The sequence below is a fragment of the Chlorocebus sabaeus genome, chromosome 18 (genome assembly GCF_047675955.1).
Source record: "Chlorocebus sabaeus isolate Y175 chromosome 18, mChlSab1.0.hap1, whole genome shotgun sequence".
NCBI classification, from domain to species: domain Eukaryota; kingdom Metazoa; phylum Chordata; class Mammalia; order Primates; family Cercopithecidae; genus Chlorocebus; species Chlorocebus sabaeus.
The window spans coordinates 18,538,132-18,560,454 of record NC_132921.1 but is presented as its reverse complement, the minus strand read 5'-3'; the positions used below and the strand labels follow the sequence as shown (position 1 = coordinate 18,560,454).

Genomic DNA, 22,323 nt, shown 5'->3' with positions numbered 1-22,323 from the left:
CATGAGAGGGCACACTCTATTGCGGTGCAAATTCAAACCTGACGGGCTTCAGAAACGTCACGCCTCTTTCACACAGTGTTCCCGGGGCTCCCAACACATTCGTCAGAGACATAATTGCAAGGCGAAGGGTTCTGGAGAGTCAGGGAGCTTCATTCCCATGCAGAGCAGGAGACGCTGCCTTCGAAGAAGGGCCTGGAGGCTGCAGAGCAAAGAAGCATCGCCCACCTGTGCAGGGCAGGGGAATGAGCTGAGTTGTGTCTCCCAAAAAGAGATGTTGAAATCCTGACACCTAAGCCGGGCACGGTGGCTCATGCCTGCAACCCTAGCAGTTTGGGAGGCCGAGGCGGGCAGATCACTTGAGGTCAGGAATTCAGCACCAGACTGGCCAACATGGTGAAATCCCATCTCTACTAAAAATATAAAAATTAGCCAGGTGTGGTGGCAGGCGCCTGTAATCCCAGCTACTCAGGAGGCTGAGGCAAAAGAATGGTGTGAATCCACGAGGTGGAGGTTGCAGTGAGCCAAGATTACACTACTGCACTCCAGCCTGGACAACAGAGACTCCGTCTCAAAGAAAAAAAAAGAAAAGAAATCCTGACCCCCAACATCTCAGAATGTAGTCTTATTTGGAAATTGGGTCACTGCAGATGTCATTAGTTAAGATGAGGTCATACTGGAGTAGGGTTAGCCCTTAATCCAACACGACTAGTGTCCTTCAATACAGAAGGACACATGTCACAAGGAGAGACAGCCATGTGATGACAGGAGCCAAAAGCCAGGAATGCCAAGGACTGCCAATAGCATGAGAAGCTGGGGAAGGGAGGAAGGGTTCTCCCCATGGGTCTCAGAAGTGCATGGGCCTGCCGACACCATGCCTGTGGACTTCCAGCCTCCGAAACTGTGACAGAGTTTCTGTTATTTGAAGCCACCCACTTTGTTAAGGCGGCCCTAGAAAACTCACATAAGGGGGAAGCAAGCAACTGAGGAATCATAAAACCCTCCCAATTTAGAAGCAGCACCAAATAGCAAAAAGAAAATGCAGTCCTGTACCACATAACGTTTTGGTCAATAACAGACCACATCGAAGATGCTGGTCCCATAAGATTATAATGGAGCCGGAAATTTTCTGTTGCCTGGTGATACAGCCATCAGAGCATCGTTGCATTGCAATGCATTACTCACATGTTGATGGTGAGGCTGGTGTAAAGAAACCTACCGTGCTGCCGGTTGCATAAAAGTCTAACACACAGGCCTTCACATGCACTCACCACTCACATCCTGACTCACTCAGAGCAACTTCCAGTCCTGCAAGCTCCATTCATGCTAAGTGTCCTACACAGATGTACCTTTTTTATCTTTTATACCATATTTTTATTGTATCTCTTCCATGCTTGCATAAACAAATACTGTGTGTGTTACAACTGCTTGCAGTATTCGGTCTAATAATATGCCGCACAGGTTTGCGGTCTTGGAGCAATGGCTGTACTGTATAGCCTACATGTGTACTAGGCTACACCACCTAGGCTTGTGTAAGTGTACTCACTCCATAATGTTCATAAAACAAAATCACAAAGATGCATTTCTGAAAATATATCCCTGTCATCAAGTGAGGCATGACTGTACATGTTACGCTCAGTGTCTTAGTCCTTTTAGTGTTGCTAGTTAGGAATACATGAGGCTGGGTAATTTATAAAGAAAACAGGTTTATGTAGCTCACAGTTCCATTGGCCAGAAGGTTCAAGACTGGGCATTTGGCGAGGGCCTCAAGCTGCTTCCACTTACGGCAGCGGGCAAAGGGAAGCTGGCATGTGCAGAGATCGCATGGCCAGAAAGGAAGCAAGGGTGAGGAGGCAGGCTCTTTGTAACAACCAGCCCTCATGGAAACTAACAGAGTGAGAACCCACTCCCCAACCCACAGAGCATTCATCTATTCACGACGGATCTGCTCCTGTGACCTCAACACCTCCTATTAGGCCCCCACCTCTAACACTGGACATTAATTTTCAACATGAGATTTGGAGGGGTCAGACATCCAAACTATACCACTAAGGAACACCTTTCACAGCAGTGGCTTGGTTACATTGGAAAAACGAAGACAACTCCCTGAGGCCCTCAGAAGAACCTTCCTTCCCAGAAGAAGCTGGACCTTCTATCTAATTCAGGTCCTAAGTTGGGGAAGGACCACGAGTGGGAAAAGGTAGGAGTTGAGGCTTTTTTCTCCCTATTTACATGTGAATACAAAGCCCTGCCTCCTCCATCCTGACCCCCATTTCCTCTCTGCTTCATATGCTTCCAGAAAGGCACTAGACGCAGTACTTTCATGTCTATCATCTCATTTAATCTTCACGACAATGTGCGTGGCAGAGAAGGAGGCAAAAATTCTCATTCCCATTTCACACACGAGGAAACTAAGGCTCAGATGGGATCAGGGACTGCCCAGAGAGGAGATGACGGTCCTGAGAAGAACTTCAGCTGACAAAGCAAGAGCAAGAGGTGAAGTAAGAGCAAGAGGTGAAGTAAGAGCAAGAGGCTTTTCAAAAGGTGGCAGGAAAGGGTAAGAAACCGTCTGTGGTGTTATGATATGTACTGGCTTTCCTCTGTGGTTCCCAGCTCATGACTTCCATAGCCCTTGTTATGGTCTTTTGTTATAATGCTGGGTATGTTGGGTCTCGGGGCGGGCCTCTGACCTTCTTCTACCTCCCCTTCACCTGTCCCAGGGCAGAACACTACTGTCTTTCTGATGGAGGGTCGTAAGACCCTCCAGTGAGGGGGTCCCACCCTGTGCCCTGGGGGAAGGAATGCTGACATCATGAAGCTTCCTTAAAAAAACCAGTGGACAGGGTTCAAGGAGTCTCCAAACAGCTGAGCACGCTGAGGTTCCTGGAGGGTGGCACCCAGGGAGGGCACAGAAGCTCCACACCCTGCCCCGTATCCCTCATCCCACATTCTCTTCATTGGTATCCTTTGCAATATCTTTTACAATAAACCAGTAAACATAAGTAAGGGTTTCACCAAGTTCTGTGAGCTGCTCCAGCAAATTCATCAAAGCCAAAGCAGGGGTTCTGGGGACCCCAACTTGAAGCTCGTGGGCCAGAAGTTCCAGAGAGGCCCAGACTTATCACTGGTGTGCGGGTAGGGGTGGTCTTGGGGACTGAGCCCTTAACCAGTGGGATCTGACACTATCTCTGGGTAGACAGTGTTGGAACTGAATTAGAGGATACTCAGTTGGTGTCTCTAGTTGTGTGCTGATGATTGTTGACGTGTGAGAACAAAGAAAAAAACACAGAGAGTTTTCCCTACACACAGCCCAAAATACTATCTTTAAAAAATTTTGAAGACAGGTTAACCAAAGGTTCTGGAAGCCATCCATGTCCAAAACAAACCAAATGTGCTGCCCGTAAAACATCCGCTTTTGAAAAGTAGTCCCTTGGCCAGGCGTGGTGGCTCACATCTGTAACCCCAGCATTTGGGAGGCCAAGGCAGGCAGATCAGTAGGTCAGGAGATCAAGACCATCCTGGCTAACACAGTGAAATCCCGTCTCTACTAAAAATACAAAAATATTAGCCAGGCGTGGTGGTGGGCACCTGTAGTCCCAGCTACTCAGGAGGCTGACTCAGGAGAATCACTTGAACCTGGGAGGCGGAGGTTGCAGTGAGCAGAGATGGTGCTACCACACTCCAGCCTAGCGACAGAGTGAAACTCTGTGTCAAAAAAAAAAAAAAAAAAAGTAGTCCTCTGACTTTTCTCAGTTGTTCAGGTAACATCACTGCAGACACAATCTGTAGATTCTCCTACTGACTTTTTACATGAAGTATTTAATATCTTTGGGGAAAAAAACTAAGCACATTTTCCAGGCTGAAAAAGCCAAGTCTTCAGCTTTTGTATCCTGTCTCATTTTGTGCTTCCAAATCTTCAAGCGATCCTGTCTAACCGTATGGCCTGTCCTCACCTAGCATGCTGTACAAAGAACGTTTTCCTGATGCTGGGCTTTGAAGAGTGCTTGAGTGGTGGGTGCATTACACACTGATGTCCAAGGACATCTGATGACTGGACAAATCTTTTCCCCAAAGCAACACCTGACAAGAGTAAGGAAGGCAGAGCCAGGGCGGAGTGACAGGTGTCCAAGGTAAGAATAGGACTGAAAGGGTTGAGCTGAGCAGCACTGCTGATAAAGAACTTGGGTGGGGAGCTCCCACTCTAATCAGCTGCCTTTTCCATATATTTTAATCTTTCTCTTTCTGAAAAACACCCAGTCATTGGTTATCAAGAGAAGCTGACTTCTCTCTCCTGCCCCTTACAGCCACAGTCTGTTTCTACCCATAGAACATTTCTGACATCAAACACATGGGTGTCTTCCACCTCAACAACCAAGTCTCCGACTCTCCAACACCAATCGGGTGTCCTGTAATTCAATTCCATTGTGACCCTAACTACACGGAGTCAGCACAGACCCCACAGGTCAGGGGCTCAGCCCCACAAATCTGCCGCCATTTCAGACACCAAGCATAAGTCCCAGGCCTCCTGTGCTTCTGACTGACTGGCTATCAGTGGGGTTTCTCACTACCCCCTCTCCGGTTTAATAACTTGTAAGAATGGCTAGCAGAACTCTGTGAGAATGGCTGGCAGAACTCAGGAACAGTTTATGACTATTACTGGTTTATGATAATGGATACAACTCAGATCAGCCAAATGGAAGAAATACACAGGGCCAGGTTGGGTGCACAGAGTTTCCATGACCTTGTAGAAGGCGTCACCCTCCCCCAGCTCCTCCAAGTGTTCACCTACCAGAACCCTATCACTTAGGGGTTTGATGGAGGCTCCATTGTGTAGATATGGTCGATTAAATTATTGGCCACTCTGGATTAACTCCATCTTCAGCCCTTCTTCCCTACCAGGAGGTCTGGGATGAGGCTGAAAGTCACAACCCTCTAATCACAGGGTTGGTTCCTCTGGCAACCAGCTGGCACTCTGAGGCCAGCTAAGAGCCCACCAAGAGTCACCATATTAGCATAAGCTAAGGTACGGATGAAAGGAGTTTATGGTTGGGCATGGTGGCTTACGCCTGCCAAAGCGAGTGGATCACCTGAGGTCTAAAACCAGCCCGGCGAACGTGGTGAAACCCTGTTTCTACTAAAAATACAAAAAATTAGCCGGGCGTGGTGGCGCGTGCCTGTAATCCCAGCTACTCAAGAGGCTGAGGCAGGAGAATCACTTGAACCCAGGAGGCAGAGGTTGCAGTGAGCCGAGCTCGCACCACTGCACGCTCTTGGGCAACAAGAGCGAAATTCCATCTCAAAAAAAAAAAAAAAAAAAAGGAGTTTAGGATGAAAAACAAAAAAATATTCCTGTAACCTCTATCACGCAGGAAATTACAAGGGTTTTAGGAGCTCGGTACCCGGAAATGGAGGACAAAAACCAAATATATATGTTTCTTATTATATCACAACATCACACCCGTAGAACCTGCAGCCAAATTGTCTGGCACATATACTCCGATACCCACCAATAATCATTCTGGGGAAACCACATCCACAAAATGCCATGCCACATTTTGTCAGCTTGAAAATATTAAACACTACTGAAAAAATGTAAGGTTTCTTCTTCGGATTTAAATGTCTACTTATTTCGAAATGAATTAATAGTTCTCTGGGTTTCATAATGTTTAATTCATTAATAACTACAGCTCAAGAATTTGAGAGGAAATTGCTTCCAGGATAAAATTAAATGCAAAACTCTAAGCAGTGATTCATGGCTGTTTCTATCTAAATTACTAAGCCACGTGACAAACCTGGTTGGCAGCACAAAAAAAAAGCAATACTATTTGTCCCCCATCACCTTTATAGACTTTGCTGAATTGTTTTTGCAAATTGCCTAAACCGGAGTACTAGATAATCCCCTGCTAGCAGCTTCCATTCCATTATGGAATTTAGTTCTTAGAGTCTCTGTTGCCACAAAGAGTTTCACAATAGACAAATACTTTGTACCTCAGAAAAGAATTTTCTGAACATTAGAGTTTAGACACAGAGCCCAATGGACTTCCAAGGAAACTCACTTTAAGTTGAAGGCAAATATTCCCATGAAAGCTGTCCCAATCCCCAAAGAAACCTACAAAAAAATCTGCTTAAAACCATTTTTTAAAATGCCTATTTTCTTTTAGTCTGCAAGGAAGGCTAGTCAGTTGAGTGTCGATTACATATCTTCCTGTTAGAACAATCAGGCACAAGAGTTACCCTGTTGTCCAACAGATGATATAAGGCTTCCTAAATGTTACCAAGCCCTGGTTATTCTGCCTCCTAAAATTTCTCTCAGGTCTGTTCCTCGCACTGCCTGGGTTCACTCTTATGGCTGAGTGGAGGAACAGGCAGGAATATTCCTGGCCACATACTCCCACCTCCAAGGGAATTTGGTGGTGGCACAGGGCCCCACCCCCTCTGGTAACCACTGCCCAGATCATCACAAAGCCCTGCAAACTAGGTTCTCCCTGCCTCCCATCTCTCCCCAATGCCAACCATCCAATCTACTGCTTCTAGACAGCAAGTTGGGCCCAGGCAGCCCCATGGACGGCTACTCTCCACCAGGTGCCTTATACATGGGGATTCCTTTATCCTCAGGACAACTTGAGGAAGTCACCTTCATTGTCTTCTTATTACAGACCAGGAGCTGGCAGCAAAGATGTTCAAACAGTCCCCCAAGCTATAGAGTGAGGATCTGCGAGGCCAAGATTCACACCCACACTCTCGGTCTGCATTTCTGTACTTTGAGCCACCTGATCGTGCCGTCCCATGGCTCCTTAGTACCAAGAGGGAGGCCACACACCCCAGCAGGGTCTCCGCGTCCTTTGGTGACTTGGCTATGTTACCAGCCTCATCTGACCCCTGCCCTCCATCTGCCTTCTATCTCCATCAGTTACTTGCACACGGTGTTCCCTGTGCTCCTCCATGTCTCCTCTCCCTGCTGTGTGCTCCTACAGTGCCACGTTCATCCCTTCATCAACCATTCACTACTTCCTCCCAACACTGGCGGTGACACTGGGGGTATGACCTCAAAGCAGCGGCTCTGGCTTTCCCCTAGTTGCCCGCTGTCCCCACCACTGAGCAGCATGTGACAAGACGGCCCACACCTTTGGCACCAAGGAATGCATTAAGGCAAATCATCAGTGAAACTTTAAAAAGCAAAACAACACAAAAAAACAGACTTAGGGGCTTGTCCCAAAATGACTGTCAGATCCCTTATAAGCAGGGGTGGAGGGATGGGAAGGGGCTTATGTGGCCTTATTATACACTGCACATCAGGAATACTTTTTCTCACCAAACATCAAACATTGCAATCAACAGAGGGGAGAACGCCTAGAATCTCACCAGCTGAAGTAGGAAGAAAGCCTGTGGCAGAGCAAGAGGTGGGAACTCAAGAGTTACCCATGCATGACAAATATAAAGAGGTTGGGGACTGGGCGCTGTGACTCACACTTGTAATCCCAACACTTTGGGAGGTGGGTGGATTACTTGAGATCAGGAGTTCAAGACCAACCTGGCCAACATGGCGAGACCCAATCTCTACTAAAAATACAAAAAATTAGTTGGTATGGTGGCATCCTCCTGCAGCCCCAGCTACTCAGGAGGCTGAGGCAGGAGAATCACTTGAACCCGGGAGGCAGAGGTTGCAGTGAGTGGAGATTGCGCCATTGCACTCCAGCCTGGGTGACAGAGCGAGACGCCCTCTCAAAAAAAAAAAAAGATGACAAACTGAATTGTTAGCTCCTTCTGGTTTTTATAGTTGTTTCCTGGGAGGAGGGGGAGCAGGGTCAAAGAGATATTTGAAAGGAGTTTGGTTGTTCTGTTTTTTATTTTTTTAATTTTAAGGAGGGAGAGCACCCACTATTGATGAAACTGTATGGCAACCCCCAACCCAGGGTGAACCATATGTAAACCAGGCTGAACTCGCCACATCGCTGGCCTCACCATCCTGGGATACATTTCTGACTATAAACTCAGCATCAGATAAACCTAGATATTACCAGCAATGCAGCAGGAAAAATAAAAATAACAACTGGATTCACAGTAATCATTTAAAATGTAAAATACTGCTCCTAAATCCTATAAAATGGCCACGAACGTCCAGAGCACACTAATTCTATAAGGAACCCCCACTGTACTATAAAAATACACAAAACGCACATAAAAATACAACTTTACTATTATGTAAATTTAACCTTAAATGAATATGCTAGCTAACACGAAAAATATATTAAATCAATTTTGCTCACCTTCTTAGAACTTAACGAGCCTCCTAGGGGCAATTCAGATACCCCAGCTCCTCACTTACAAAGTTGTCCGAGGAGATTCACGGTAATGTGGGCAGCTGGCCTTTTCCTGGCTCCTCTCCCCATTTTCCTCGCAGCCAGCACAGGCTTTCAGAACACGCTGCCCACTGTAGAGGCTGGCCTTCAGGGGTTGCTGTAAGCCTACAGCATATATCTGTGTTATGTTTCAGGGATGTTTAAAAGCATGTTAAAAATTTGTCCCAATACTTCTCTTTTCCTCCCAGCTTATTCCAAGTCTCAAGAGCTGCTACACTGCACAGTATCAGTTCAGAGACCACAGGACAGAGGTAAACCCAGCCCAGCCACCCCTCAGCTGATCCTGCAGGGCACTGGGAAGCCACTGAGGTCATTAGAATAAGTACAGGCTTTAGGCCGGGTGCAGTGGCTCACGCCCGTAATCCCAGCACTTTGGGAGGCCGAGGCGGGTAGATTACCCAAAAGTTTGAGACCAGCCTGGCAAACGTGGTGAAACCCCATCTCTACTAAAAATAAAAAAATTGGCCGGGCGTTGTGGCGGGCGCCTGTAGTCCCAGCTACTCAGGAGGCTGAGGCAGGAGAATCGCATGAACCCGGGAGGCGGAGGTTGCAGTGAGTCGAGATCGCGTCATTGCACTCCAGCCTGGGCAACAAAAGCAAGGCTCCGTCTCAGAAAAAAAAAAAAGTACAGGTTTTAGAAGGAACTTCAAAGTAAATGAATGTCCAGGAAATGAATGAAAAGCATAAATCAGTAGTGTGCCTTGTAGTTATGTGGCGGAAAGACAGAGCAGTGGAGCGTGTAGCCAAGTCAGGAGTAGGCATTACAAAGCAACAGTGTGAAAAGACCAGCGGCATCCACACATCTTCATAGATGACTTAAAATCGAATGGACAATAAATCGTCCATACTTGAGGTGCTTAGGGTTCCCAGTTTCATGGTTAGAGTAACTAAAAAGCATTCACCATTTGTAAGAACACACATTTTTCATAAGCATTTGAGGTTATCAGAAAAGATTCTGAGAATATTCTAACATCTCAGAGGTAATCTCATTTGTTACATAAAATTTCCTAAGTTTACCATGTCTCTTTAAGTAGGAGGAGCTAAAGGAAAGCCCAGTCTTAATCATTTCACTGACCACAAAACCCTAATTAGTAAAATCCAAAGAAATAGGGAATGTCTATCCTCAAATTTCAACTGCTAACTCCACAAAATCACCAGTGGGGTCAAAAAGTTGTCAGAGACCTTCTTCCAGTCATATTTCCAAGCAACTCAAGTGTTCAAAAAAACTGGTCTCCAAGATTCATCTTTTAGGATACATAAAAACAACCCCTACTTCCAAATAAATGTGGGCCCTGGAGGTATTGTCTCTTGCACCTGAAAAGAGATTCTGTTACTGAAAAAGAACTAAATGTGGAATGCCCTGTCACCTCACCACAGACGGCACTAAAGGCGAACACCCAGAGACACACTTGACAAAGGAACACAAACTTTTGTGTTATTTCCATCTGTTTGGGTTTACTTTACACTCACACCTTCAATAAAGGATGCAGCAAAGTTTGGCATCAAGAACTTAGCTGATCCTGCAGGGTGCCGGGGAGACACCACAGATCATTAGAACAAGTACAGGTTTTAGAAGGAACTTCAAAATAAATGAATGTCCAGTAAATGATTGAAAAGGAAAACTCATATAATTGAGTGGACACACACACATTCACACACACACATGCACACATATCCACACACCTGGAAGCTTATCATCTTCATAAACTCAGACAAGCCACTTACCCACCAACTTCCTCAGCTTTCATGCGTCCATGAACTTGGCACAACAATGATGTAAAGGAAAATCAGAAAGTTTAGAAGCAAATGGACCTTGAACAGGAAACCATGAGAGAAACAGTGTCACTAGGATTTGCTAGAAGCATTTGTATTTCTTGATAGAGGCTTTTACCTTGGGCTTGTTGACTCTGATTTCTATCCACGAAGGAAAAGACAGGCAAGTCACCATATAACTTGTTATACCATGAAAAAGTATTTCCATTTCTTCCACACCTCACACTCTCTTGGAAAGAAATAATTTGAAAACTTGGAAATATTACGTTCCCGCACCCACATCAGGTATCATGAATACCCTGCTTTTAGGATTATAAAGAAGCTGTGTCGGGGTGGGGGTGTGGAAAACACAGCAGGGAGCTTTTGGTTGTCAAATCCCATTGCAGCTGTGACGTGGCCTCCGCACTCCAAAGAGAAACAGGCTCTCCTGATTCCAGCCTATGAGGGTGGGATTGATTACTGTAAATACGCACAGGCTTGGAAATCTTCATGTCTGATGCATTTCCTGTCCTCATCTCCCACGTGGTATTTTCTTACTCTGGGCTCTCCCCTGCTCTGGTTTTCTTCCACCCCAGGAATAAAGGGGAGACCACGCTTGTCACTTTACCCGCTAGCTTGTTGTCCCTCAAGAGAAGACTTCAAGTCCCTGCTGACTCTGTGGTTCCAAAGCCTGCTATGCTGTTTGCCTCTTGGCCAAGCATGAACTCTGAATGCTACCCCCTGTAGATTTTCCATCAGGGCATTCATCCTCTCCTTTTTTAGGATGCAGGGAGAAGGGGAGTTCTTTCAAGGTTAACCAAGAAAGAAAAAGGATCAAGGTCCTATTTTCCTACTATGATTTATGGACCTCCCTTCTTTGGGCCCAACAAGAAAGGAAGCTAAACCCACATAAGGAGCCAGGTCCAGTTCAGGCAAAAGAGTCCAGGGGAAACTGAGCATCCCTGTTTCTCTCTGTTTCCCTAACTCCTTCTCGACCTCCGACGCCCACCTGACTCCTAACCCATCGCACACATCACACCCATGATTCCAGCCCCAAATCAGTTCAGCCCAGCTGTCTAGATAATGGGCCACCTTAGTCTTTTCCACATTCCCTCCATCAGACATCCCCAACCCCATCCTGATAATGGCATTACAAGGCCCTGCACCTGCTTCCCAGAGAGGCTATTAGAATTTACTAGAAGCATTTGTATTTTCTGTTAGAGGCTATTACCTTAGGCTTCGATTGAAATCATTGGCTACTACAACCTCTCGGAAGTGTGTGCGTGTTACCTCCACAAGGACACTGTCAGTTTAGGATAGGATTCACAGACAGTGAACCGCCCCCCATCCCACCATTAAAAAAAAAAAAAAAAAAAAAAAAAAACCCGAAGGGAATTGATTCACACTGAATTGTCCACCTACCAGCTTCTGGACTCAGACACATCATTTCATTCCTCTGGGCCTGCCTCTGGATTCCCACCTTAGACTACTGTTCTGAGAATTAGGTAACACATATACAATACTGAAAATAGCACCAGATACCTTGCAAGTGCTCCACCACATCAATAACCAGGATTCATCATCTCCATGACCTCTCGAGATAGGTACTGCTGGTCTCACCTTAAACCAGAACACAGAGGCTCAGCAAGGCTGAGTAATTTACTTAGGATCACAGGGCTGAAAATAAACAGAAGGGTTATTGCCCTCAGCTGACCAAATGAACAAAATTCATGCTGTTTTCACCACATCATTGAGAAATGAATCTCTAATGGTAAAACCAGGCTACTCTGCAGGTTGTGGGATTGTATGGCAGGGGTTCATGGTATCCCGATGCCAAACCTTCAGAAGGTAAGACTGGGCTTCGGAGCATGAACAGCCTGGCTTGTTCTGGCAGGGACAATTCATGGTCCACCTCGGAGCTGCAGAGCCCTTGGTCTATCGAATTACCTCTTTTAGTCTCAGGTTTTCCAACTATAAAATAAGAGCAATTTACTTGGGAGGTAGTAAGCCTCTAACACCTACATATCTTCATGGCAACAACTAAAACCTCTTGTGAGGGAGCCTCCAAGAAAGGATCCTATATTAAAGGCAGCATATGGGTCAGTTCTCACATTGCTATAAAGAAATACTTCAGACTGGGTAATTTATAAAGAAAAGAGGCTTAATTGGCTCACGGTTCCGCAGGCTGTCCAGGAAGCATGATGCTGGCATCTGCTCAGCTCTGGGTAGGCCTCAGGAAACTTACAAACACGGTAGAAGGCAAAGTGGGAATAGGCATCTTACATGGCAGGACCAAGGGCGGGGGAGGTGCTATAACTTTTAAACAACCAGGTCTCGTGAGAACTCTATCAGGAGAACAGCACCAAAAGGATAATGCTAAACCATCATGAAGGTTCCACCCCCATGATCCGATCACCTTTCACCAGGCCCCATCTCCAACACTGGGGGTTACAATTCAACATGAGATTTGGGTAGGGACATAGATCCAAACCACATCAGGTAGCAAACCTGATGGTTGAAGTTCCTTCCAGTCTTACAGGTAGAAACTTCATAGAGCAACAGGCTAGAGACTAACAATGCTTGTTTAAAAATTTTACTATCAGAGCCAAAACTATTGCTAACGACCTTGAAAATGTCTGGTTAAAAATTCCAAATTAACTCCTCGCAGTCCAATTTTTAATCACCAAAGTATTCCTGAAACTACCCCCTGCTCCCAATCCCCCATTTTCATGATACATTATAAACCCAAAGTTAGGTCTCTTTCCCTTCTGGCTTGCCCTACATTTGAAAAGCATTTGCTATTCTACTGTAGTGGACTTCCCTCAAAATAACCTCATTATTCTCTTCTTCCACAACTATGTCATTGATATAATTACTACCATCATGATTTTCACAGCTATTTGTTGTGCTATAATTTCCTGATGAATTTCTGGTATAGAAACAAAATAGCCACAATAAGATATTACAACTCTATTATTACTATAGCACACCATGACTGAAATTAAAACTCTTAAAATTTGTATTTCATTTTTAATACCATGCTCATTTTTGTAGTGAGCAAATAATTACTCTAAAGATGTTTATTATTAGTTTATTTTGTTTCTGATAATAGCTTCCTTTTGTTGGTACTTTTCAATAACTTACAGCAAAGTTTTGAAAGATTAACATATTTTAATGGACTACAACATATCAATGCTTCTACTTACCAGATTTGGGGTTCTGTTCTGGTTCTGCCACTTGCTAACACAATCTTGAGCAAGCTACTAAAGTTTACTGTGCTTTCTGTCTGCCCATGAAAAAATACAGGGCAAAGACAGAACCTACTCCTAAATTATTATGAGAATGAAATTGGGTAACTTCTGCAGAGTTTCACAAAATGCTTAAAAGTTAGTTATTGCCAAGTATATTAGAAATTTTTTAATTTACACAAGTACAAATATCAGAAATATTTAATATTTAAAATTGTACTCAAAATTTTGCAGTCTCCTTTCTTTTTCTTGCTTGTTTTTTGAGATGGAGTTTCACTCTTGTTGCCCAGGCTGGGGTGCAATGGCGTGATCTCGACTCACTGCAACCTCTGCCTCCTGGGTTCAAGCGATTCTCCTGCCTCAGCCTCCCAAGTAGCTGGGATTACAGGCATGTCACCATGCCTGGCTAATTTTTGTATTTCTAGTAGAGACAGGGTTTCACCATGTTGGTCAGGCTGGTCTTGAACTTCTGACCTCAGGTGATCCACCCACTCGGCCGCCCAAAGTGCTGGGATTACAGGTGTGAGCCACCATGCCCAGCCTCAGTCTCCATTCTTAAACACGGGCAGGCCTCACATCTTACAGCAGTGGGGTTACCACCACCATTTGTTTCTTCTTCTGCTGACATAGTAAACTCTAATTATTGAAAAGTCCGTTACGAACATCCGTTTACTTGACATATTTTCTGAGGAAATAAAACTTCTTTCCCCACAACCCAAGGAAAGCGGACTTGTTTTCCCAGAAAATGGAACGGTCCAAGCCCAGGGTAACAGATCTTAGCTAATCGGTACTAATTACTGGGAGTTTGTTGAGGCTGATGGAGATGAAATTTTATTAGTAAACAAATCTCATAAAAGGAACAGTAAACCCCTTGCATCCTCTAAAGTATTTTCCTAATCTATCTTAATAAGCATAGTTTCATTCTGCTTATTCATGATCATTCTTCATACCATAATAAGTGTACTTTGTCTAATTAATTTAATTTTAGAAATATAAAAACTAATTTTATACTTTACTACTGTTTTACTTGTTTGGGCTTGAGTGTACTTCAGTTCCTGAAAAGCTACCCTGACATCTTAGGTAAAACCAAAGGCAAAATGACACAATAATTTCCCCTAATATTACCTCCTTGCTGCCGCAGTTTAACAGCGCATGAACAGACCAAAGAGAAGAATCCATCAAGGTAGTCAGTGTCTTTCGAAGAGCAGACAAACATAAACCTAGACATTGGTGATAGCCAACATATTGTATTTCTGAATACAGACACAGGATTCAGCTACCAAAGTGTAGTTAGCGTGCACAGAGTGGAAAGAACGTTTCTTGATGAAAGAGTCCTCGATCAACCAACTAGGACCACCCAATAAATCATATTCAAAAAAGTGTGGGACTATTTTAAAAAGCATTAGATCACCACAATCCTTAAGAAGGCAGAACTAGTGAGAGACATACCAGTTCTCATGGTTACTTTAAGGCCTTTTTAGGGTTTGCTGAAACTGGTGGTATACAGGCTGAGTGGCAAGAGACGGTGAGGTATATCGGGGTTTATCGATTATAGAACAGGCTCCTCTAGAAGGATATAAAGCACCGCCAAGTAGGTGTAAGCTGTTGCTTGTAGTTCTCTGGTGAATAGTTTTGTTAATTTAACTACTTGGGTTTAGGGCTAAGCATAGTGGGGTATCTAATCCCAGTCTGGTTCTTAGCTCTTGTGTTTTCAGGATATTAAAGTCACTTCCACAGTGTATTTTATTTCAGCTAAGTTTTTTTACAATTTAGATGAAGTTTAACTTCATTGGGTACAGACCTTAAACACTCTTTATGCTGACCTGGTGAAGAAAATAAGTAAGATTCTTGAGATGCAAAGATGAATAAGGTAAGTCCAGCCCTCAAAGACCCACCTGCATCACCGGCCAGCACCTGGCCATCCCCAGTGATATGCCATGGTCTGCAAGATGTTGGAGGCAGCAAAGGCCATTTCCAGTTGGAATCAGGGATTCAGAGATGGGATCTGAACCGGGTATTGAAGGAAGAGTTAGGGTTTGAATAGAAGGATAGAGGAAGAAAGGGAAGGCAGGCATTCTAAATGAGGCAACAACTTGGGTAACATTTGGAGGCTAATGAGTTAACCAATTTGTATGAGAAGAGATCTGCCAACCAGATTCCCAATATTCCAGACAGGGTCCTATATGGAACAGTCCTGCACAGTCTGTAAAATATTTTCAGTATTTTAAATCCAGTTGAAATCATAACCAATTTGGGAATAATAAACATAAGTTAAGCTACATCTTAACTTTAAATAAGACATATAATTTAATTGTCAGTGCATGCAAGTGTCCTCTGTTCCAGAAAACACATTTTTTTTCTTCGTTCCTTCAATCCTTCAGACCTATGCCTTTACATGGTCAGCTGTTTAGAGGGCTTCTCTCCCTGATGGCAAGGTGTTTAAGCCTCACATTCATAATGACCATTTGGGCATGGATTACCCACAAAGGTACAGCTCTGACCTGTCCACTCAATGCTGTTTCTAAAGCAAACTCTTAATTTTTCCCAAATCTGTTTTTTTCCCTGCAATTTTATATTTGTTACCATTATTCACCCAATACCTCAGATTTGAAAACCTGTGTATGTCTCATCACTCATTCAGTTAATCTCCAAACTACTATTAGTTCTGTCTCTGAAATGTCTCTTGCATTCACTCACACTCCCATTCTTGCCACCCTCTCCAAGGGTTCAGGTCTTCACTACATCTCTGGACCTCCCCCACCCACCTCCATGGTCTCCCCACCTTTGTCCCTTCTTGCTCCAATCCATATTGATGACTGCCTGATTAAGCTTCTAAAAACACAGCTTTATGACCACATCCTCCTCCAGTCCCCAAACCATCAATGGCTTCCTGGCAAATAAGTCCCCCTCCCACCAACCTTTCCAATCCTTTTTCATACTATTCCTACTCTCATACTCCTATACTCCCAGTCCCAGTCATAAAGCATTACTCACTGTCTGGAAGACAGGAGTCACCTATCCCCATGCTGTCACCAATGCCATTCCTCACTGCCACGTGTCCAGACAATTACTATCTACCCTTCACGGGCATTGTCAAATACTACATCTTTTGTGAAAGCATTCTGAATCCTCCGAATTCCACTACCATTTCATTCCCATACCGCCTGGCGTTTGCATCCCTTTGTACACATGTTCTTACTCCTGCAGGGTAACCTCCTAAAGGAGCATCTTGGTATAAAAATAACCAAATCAACATGCTAATGAACTACTTTCTGACATGGAAGCATTATGCCAAGAGTTAGGGAAGATACAAGAGCATCAGCTGACAATGAAGTTGAGAAAGTACACTCAGCCCACACAAAAATTAAGCAATAATATCAACAACTCTTTTAAAGCATCATATACAGATGTTAGTCGAAGTCATGCAAATACAAGAGATCTCAGAGAAAGCACATCTCCTTAACAGAAAAGACAAGGCTGAGGCAGCACACTGCAGTGGCTTACAGCATCAATGCTGGAGACATCCTGCATGGGTTCTAATCCCAGCTCTGGCTTTTACTTGCTTTGTGACCTCAAGCAAGTCATTTAAGCTCTCTGTGCTTCAATTTCCTCACCCATATAATAGAGATATTAATAGTACTGTCTACTCTCCCCCTTAGGATTGCTGTGAGGAGTATGCACGTACTGTAGCAAAACCCTTAGAGCCTAGCACACGATTCATAGCATAAGTGTCAGTCTTATGCTAATTATTGTGCAAATGCTTTATATGGTGGAACAAAACACTAGACTCAGATATCTGGAAGTTAAGACTCCTAGCAGGATATTTACTAGAAAAAGGGACTTGACCATTGTATCCTCAAGCCAGATCTGCTATATTTCCTGGAGACAGGGATTTTGACTGATAGGTATGGTGAAACTCAGTTGGGGTTGCTCTTTGTACAAAGGATTGAATCCTGTGCAAATAGAGCAGGCACACAGACCACTGAACCAAACACAGAGCTTCCAGCCACCGAAAGACTCATCCACAAATAGCCATTGTCTCCCACAAACAACTCGGCTGTTGTCATCCAGATGGGCACCAAATGAAACCATTTGACTTACGTATTTTGGTCAGGGGTTCTGCATAGACACAATGACAAATACAATTGATTGCGGCAGAATAAATTTAGAATGGTGCACTGAATTTAGTCTGATTAGCAAGTTCTTGGGTTCAGCATTTTACAGGACACTAATCCATGGCATTCAGTTGGACTAAGCATGTAAGAGTCCATTTCAAAGACTGTCATATCATACAGTGATGTATTTATTAATGGTGTGGGGAACAGCTGTGACTGCAGGGTAACCACATCTGTCACTGTTCCCCAAAAAAATGTTAAAATACCTTATACATAAATTGCCGCAAATATCTCAACTTGAACTTGTGTTGCAGATACATATACATACACAGTGAAATGAAAACTGCCAGTACACTTGAGGTTTTATTACTTTCTACTAAAAGTATTTACAGCTCAAAGCTGCTTGTTAATCACACGTCAACATTATTAGAGTGGTAGGAAAAACAAATTTTATCATCTCATTTTCTGATAAAATATAGAAATTATAATAATTATAGCAATAAGGCTGATGCTGCACAAGAAAAAAACAAAATCTGTCCCATTTTTTGGTTTGGAATCTTTATTTTTATTCACTGGCATGGCTGCTTCAGCAAGGTCCCTTCGTCCCAAATGTTAGGGAAGGTCAGACCGTAGACTGCCAAAATGAACACCCCCAAATCTGAGTGGCCAAATGTAGTAATGGTTTACTCTCTTCTTCACAGTGTATTCCAATGACACTTGGCAAGGGAGGATCTGCTCCACAAGGTCTCTTAGGAACCCAGGTTCCTTCTGTCATATCCTAGGACTTCAGACTTCTCCCCTGGACCCTGGAAACTGACCAGCAGATTAGAAAGAAATGAGGGTAGAAAAGGTATCCCACTCTGAACTGTCTCTCATTTCCATACACATCCCATTGGTGAGAACCAGTCACATGGCCCCACCTAGGTATAGAAAGTGGTATAGTACAGTGATTGTCAACTAGGGGCAATTTTGTCCCCTAGGGGACATCTGGCAATGTCTGGAGACATCTTTGATTGAACTGGGACAACTGACACCTAGTGAGTAGAATCCAGGGATGCTACTAAACATCCCACGCTGCACAGGACGGTCTTCCCACAGTAAAGAATTATCCAGCCCCAGAGGTCAAAATGCCGAGATTCTGGTGAGCATCTAGCCAGCCTCTGCCACAGTCACAGGTTCATGCTCAGGTCTAACATCATCGTCCACTAACACACACCCTAGGCAATCCCAACAAACTCACGTGTTAGTCATTTGTCTGTTCCTTTGCTTGTTCGAGCCTCCATTCATTCATCCAAACTCCTGAACAAGACAAGATTTCTGTCTTAGTCTGTTTGTGCTGCCACAACAAAATACTTGTGATTGGGTGATTTGTAAATAATAAATATTTATTTCTCACAGTTCCGGAAGCTGAGAAATCCAAGATCATGGCACCCGTGGATTCAGTATCTAGTGAGAGGCCTCTGTTTCTAAGACGACACTTTATTGTTGTGTCCTCACGTGGCAGAAGAAATGGAAGGGCGTGGCATTCTCTGAAGCCTCTTTGGGCATTAATCCCATTCAAAAGGGCAGAGCCTTCATGGCCTAATCAACTCCTAAAGGCCCAGCTCTTAATACCATCATCTTGGGGTTTAAGTTCCAACATGAATTTTGGAGGGACACGTACATTCAAATGATAGCAGTTCCTACAGCTAAAGAACTTACAATAGAGCTGCAGAGGCAACCATATGCAGAATTATCACGCACAGGGTAAGTGGGATTAGAAAGAACAAATGGAAAGAAAAGTAAGCCCGCCTGAGGGAGCTGGAGGAGGATCAATAGGACAAGTGAAATGGGAATGAAGTATCGAAGAAAGTACAGTCTGCCCTCCATATCTGGTTCGCACATCTGTGGATTCAACCAACCATGGATCAAAAATATTCAGGAAAAATAATACCAAATGGTTACCTCCGCACTGAATGTGCACAGACTTCTTCATTTTGTCATTACTTGCTCAACAATATGGTAAAACAACTTACATTTATATTTACATCATGTTTACATTATATTTGCATAGCATTTACATTGCATTAGGCTTTAGAGGAAATCTAGTGATGATTTAAAGTGTACAGGAGGAAGTGCATAGGTTATATGCGAAAACTATGACATTTTATATCAGGTACTTGAGCATGCATGAATCTTGGTTTCTAAGGGGGTTCCTGGATTCAGTACCCCATAGATATCGAGGGACGACTGTATATGTGGTACTTACAGCTTTCCACCACTATGCTGTGTTTTGCGGGAGGGCGGAGAGGAAGATAGGGAGAAAGAGTGTTCCAGGGAAAGGGAACTACACAAAGGAATGGGAATCAAAAAGGGTATGATTTATTCCACTTTCTGCTATGGGGTCAGGGGGAAACAGTAACCAGGGAGGGAGGATTGTAAAAACAGTTTTTTGAGGCCAGGCACGGTGGCTCACGCCTGTAATCCCAGCACTTTAGGAGGCCGAAGTGGGAGAATCACCTGAGGTCAGGAGTTCGAGACCAGCCTGACCAACACGGAGAAACCCCGTCTCTACTAAAAAAAACCACAAAATTAGCCAGGTGTGGTGGCTCACACCTGTAACCTCAGCTACTCAGGAGGCTGAGGCTGGAGAATCGCTTGAACCCAGGAGGAAGAGGTTGCAGTAAGCCGAGATCATGCCCTTGCACTCCAGCCTGGGCAACAAGAGTGAAACTCTGTCTCAGAAAAAAAAAAAAAAAAAAAAAAATCGTTGTTCACACTTTTTAGTAGCGTATTCCCAAAAGTCCTAAGCTCCTAGCATCTGACAGAATCTCTCACATAACTATATACACTGGTGTTCAGTTAAGTGGCCCTTCTAGAAACAATTCACACCACCTGACTTCACAGAAACCTGAATTAGCACAGGACAAAGCTCAGGTAATAGCCAGAAATCTCGCTGCAAATTTCCCTACAAAACTTGACACCCATGTTTTCAAACAACCTGTTCTCTAAGTCAACATCAAACACATTCAACAGATGGGTGGCCAAAATCGTCCATCTTTGTTCCCAAAGACAGATCGGCAAAGAAGTCAGATCTCTTCCTAAATTACGTTACACTGAACAAGTTTTCAAAATGCTTTCGAACCCTAATCCCAGTTGTGAGTGTGGCTCACAGGCAGTGAAGAGGAAGGACTCAAGCCAGACTGCCCAGGGTCACACATCCCAGTTCCAGCTCCAGTACAAACTCACCACGTAACCTTGGACAAGTCACCTGACTTTTCCAAGTTCCACTGCCTCCCAGGTAATGTGATTAAAGCACTTTAAACTGAAAGCATGCAAGCATCTAATAAACACTATCTACTGCTATATTTGTACTACAGTTATCTCCCCCACTCTCCCAAATTGTCTTTTGGTTGTCATGAAATACATTGTGGAATCCAAAATAGTTAGGGAAGGAAAAGTATCTGATAAATTTCCATGTCATTTTGTAAAACATCGGGAAAAATGTTTTTAATTATGAAGCCAACACCATTATGTAAACAACAGTTGTTCTTCATTTTGACTAAAATTGAATTTTAAAAATACTGTACACCTACACAGTTATTTACCCTTATTCTTCTCTTTACTCACTCCTCCTCCCTCAAACTGTTGTCTTTCTCTCTCTAGTTTTCCTTTCTTTTCTTTTCTTTTTTTTTTTTTTTTTTTTTTTTGAGACAGAGTTTCGCTCTCGTTGCCCAGGCTGGAGTGCATCAAGCAATTCTCCTGTCTCAGCTTCCCAAGTCGCTGGGATTACAGGTACACGCCACCATGCCCAACTAATTTTTGTATTTTTCGTAGAGATGGGGTTTCATCAGATTGGTCAGGCTGGTCTCAAACATCTGACCTCAGGTGATCCACACACCTCGGCCTCCCAAAGTGCTGGGATTAGGTGTGATCCACCATGTCCAGCCTTCTCCCTCTCATTTTATTTTCACTGTAATCAGCTTGGGGAAAACAAAGTGTACTTAGCTGTTAAGTACTATAGATTATATCGAACGACACCAGTCACCTGGTACTAAAAAGCCTCATAAAAGGAAGAAATTCGTTTCTTTACAAGTCAGAATCTCGAGGGAGAAATAAAAATGAGGGAAACAGACTCCAGAACCCAGAGGACAAAGAGCCTGTTCAGAACTGCTTCCCCTGATGGGGAGAGGAGAATTGCAGATTGCAGGCAAACAACCTATTTCTAGGGTTTTTGTCTCAGTAAAATCACATTCACCTTTACTAAAAGCGGTAACAGAAGCTAATACTGTTGTCCTTTGCAACAGTCAAAGACATGAAATCAAATGAATGCCGAGGCAACTGTAAGAAGGCTGAATCAGGTTGAGAATCCAAAATTGATTGTCACTGTCCTCCTAATTTATGAGGAATTCTAAATTGTCTAGATGGCATCCATTTTTCAATCTTCATTGCAAACTAGATTTGACCCCAAGAGAATGTTATTTTAAGGAGCACAAAAAGAGGGTTTAGCATCTCCACGCACAAGTTCTACAAATGAGATGAAATAAATTTGGGGTGAAATCTGACATATTCTTATTTCCTTCCCAGTGAAGACATTTTTCCTTGTTAATTAACAGACTTCTTATAGGGCAGTGTGGACTGTCTTGAGATGCAATTCTTAAATAACTTATTATTTTGTTATAAGACATAGGGTGTATGAACAATTAATTTTTAATAGATCTGACATTCCTGTTGGAAAAAAGAAAAGTAAACTACAGTTGGGCATTCAAATTCATATATCCGAAATCCGAAATGTTCCAAAATCAGAAATTTTTGAGTGCAAACATGACATTCAAAGGAAATTCTCATTGGAGCATTTTGGATTTTGGATTT

The 22,323-nt window shown here is 43.6% G+C and overlaps 1 protein-coding gene across 5 annotated transcripts in view; it reads right to left on the bottom strand.

Annotated features, from left to right (window-relative positions):
* The window catches only part of RNF152 (ring finger protein 152), an 82,226-nt gene that overhangs the window by 47,643 nt on the left and 12,260 nt on the right, over positions 1–22,323 (bottom strand). Inside the window, exon 1 of one of the 5 annotated variants that reach the window (XM_073006258.1) lies at positions 39–596. The exons of the other annotated variants lie outside the window; for them this stretch is intronic. The gene's annotated coding sequence lies outside the window, so the exon portion shown is untranslated. Of the gene's footprint in view, positions 1–38; positions 597–22,323 lie in introns of those variants that run through there. 5 annotated transcript variants of the gene reach the window in all.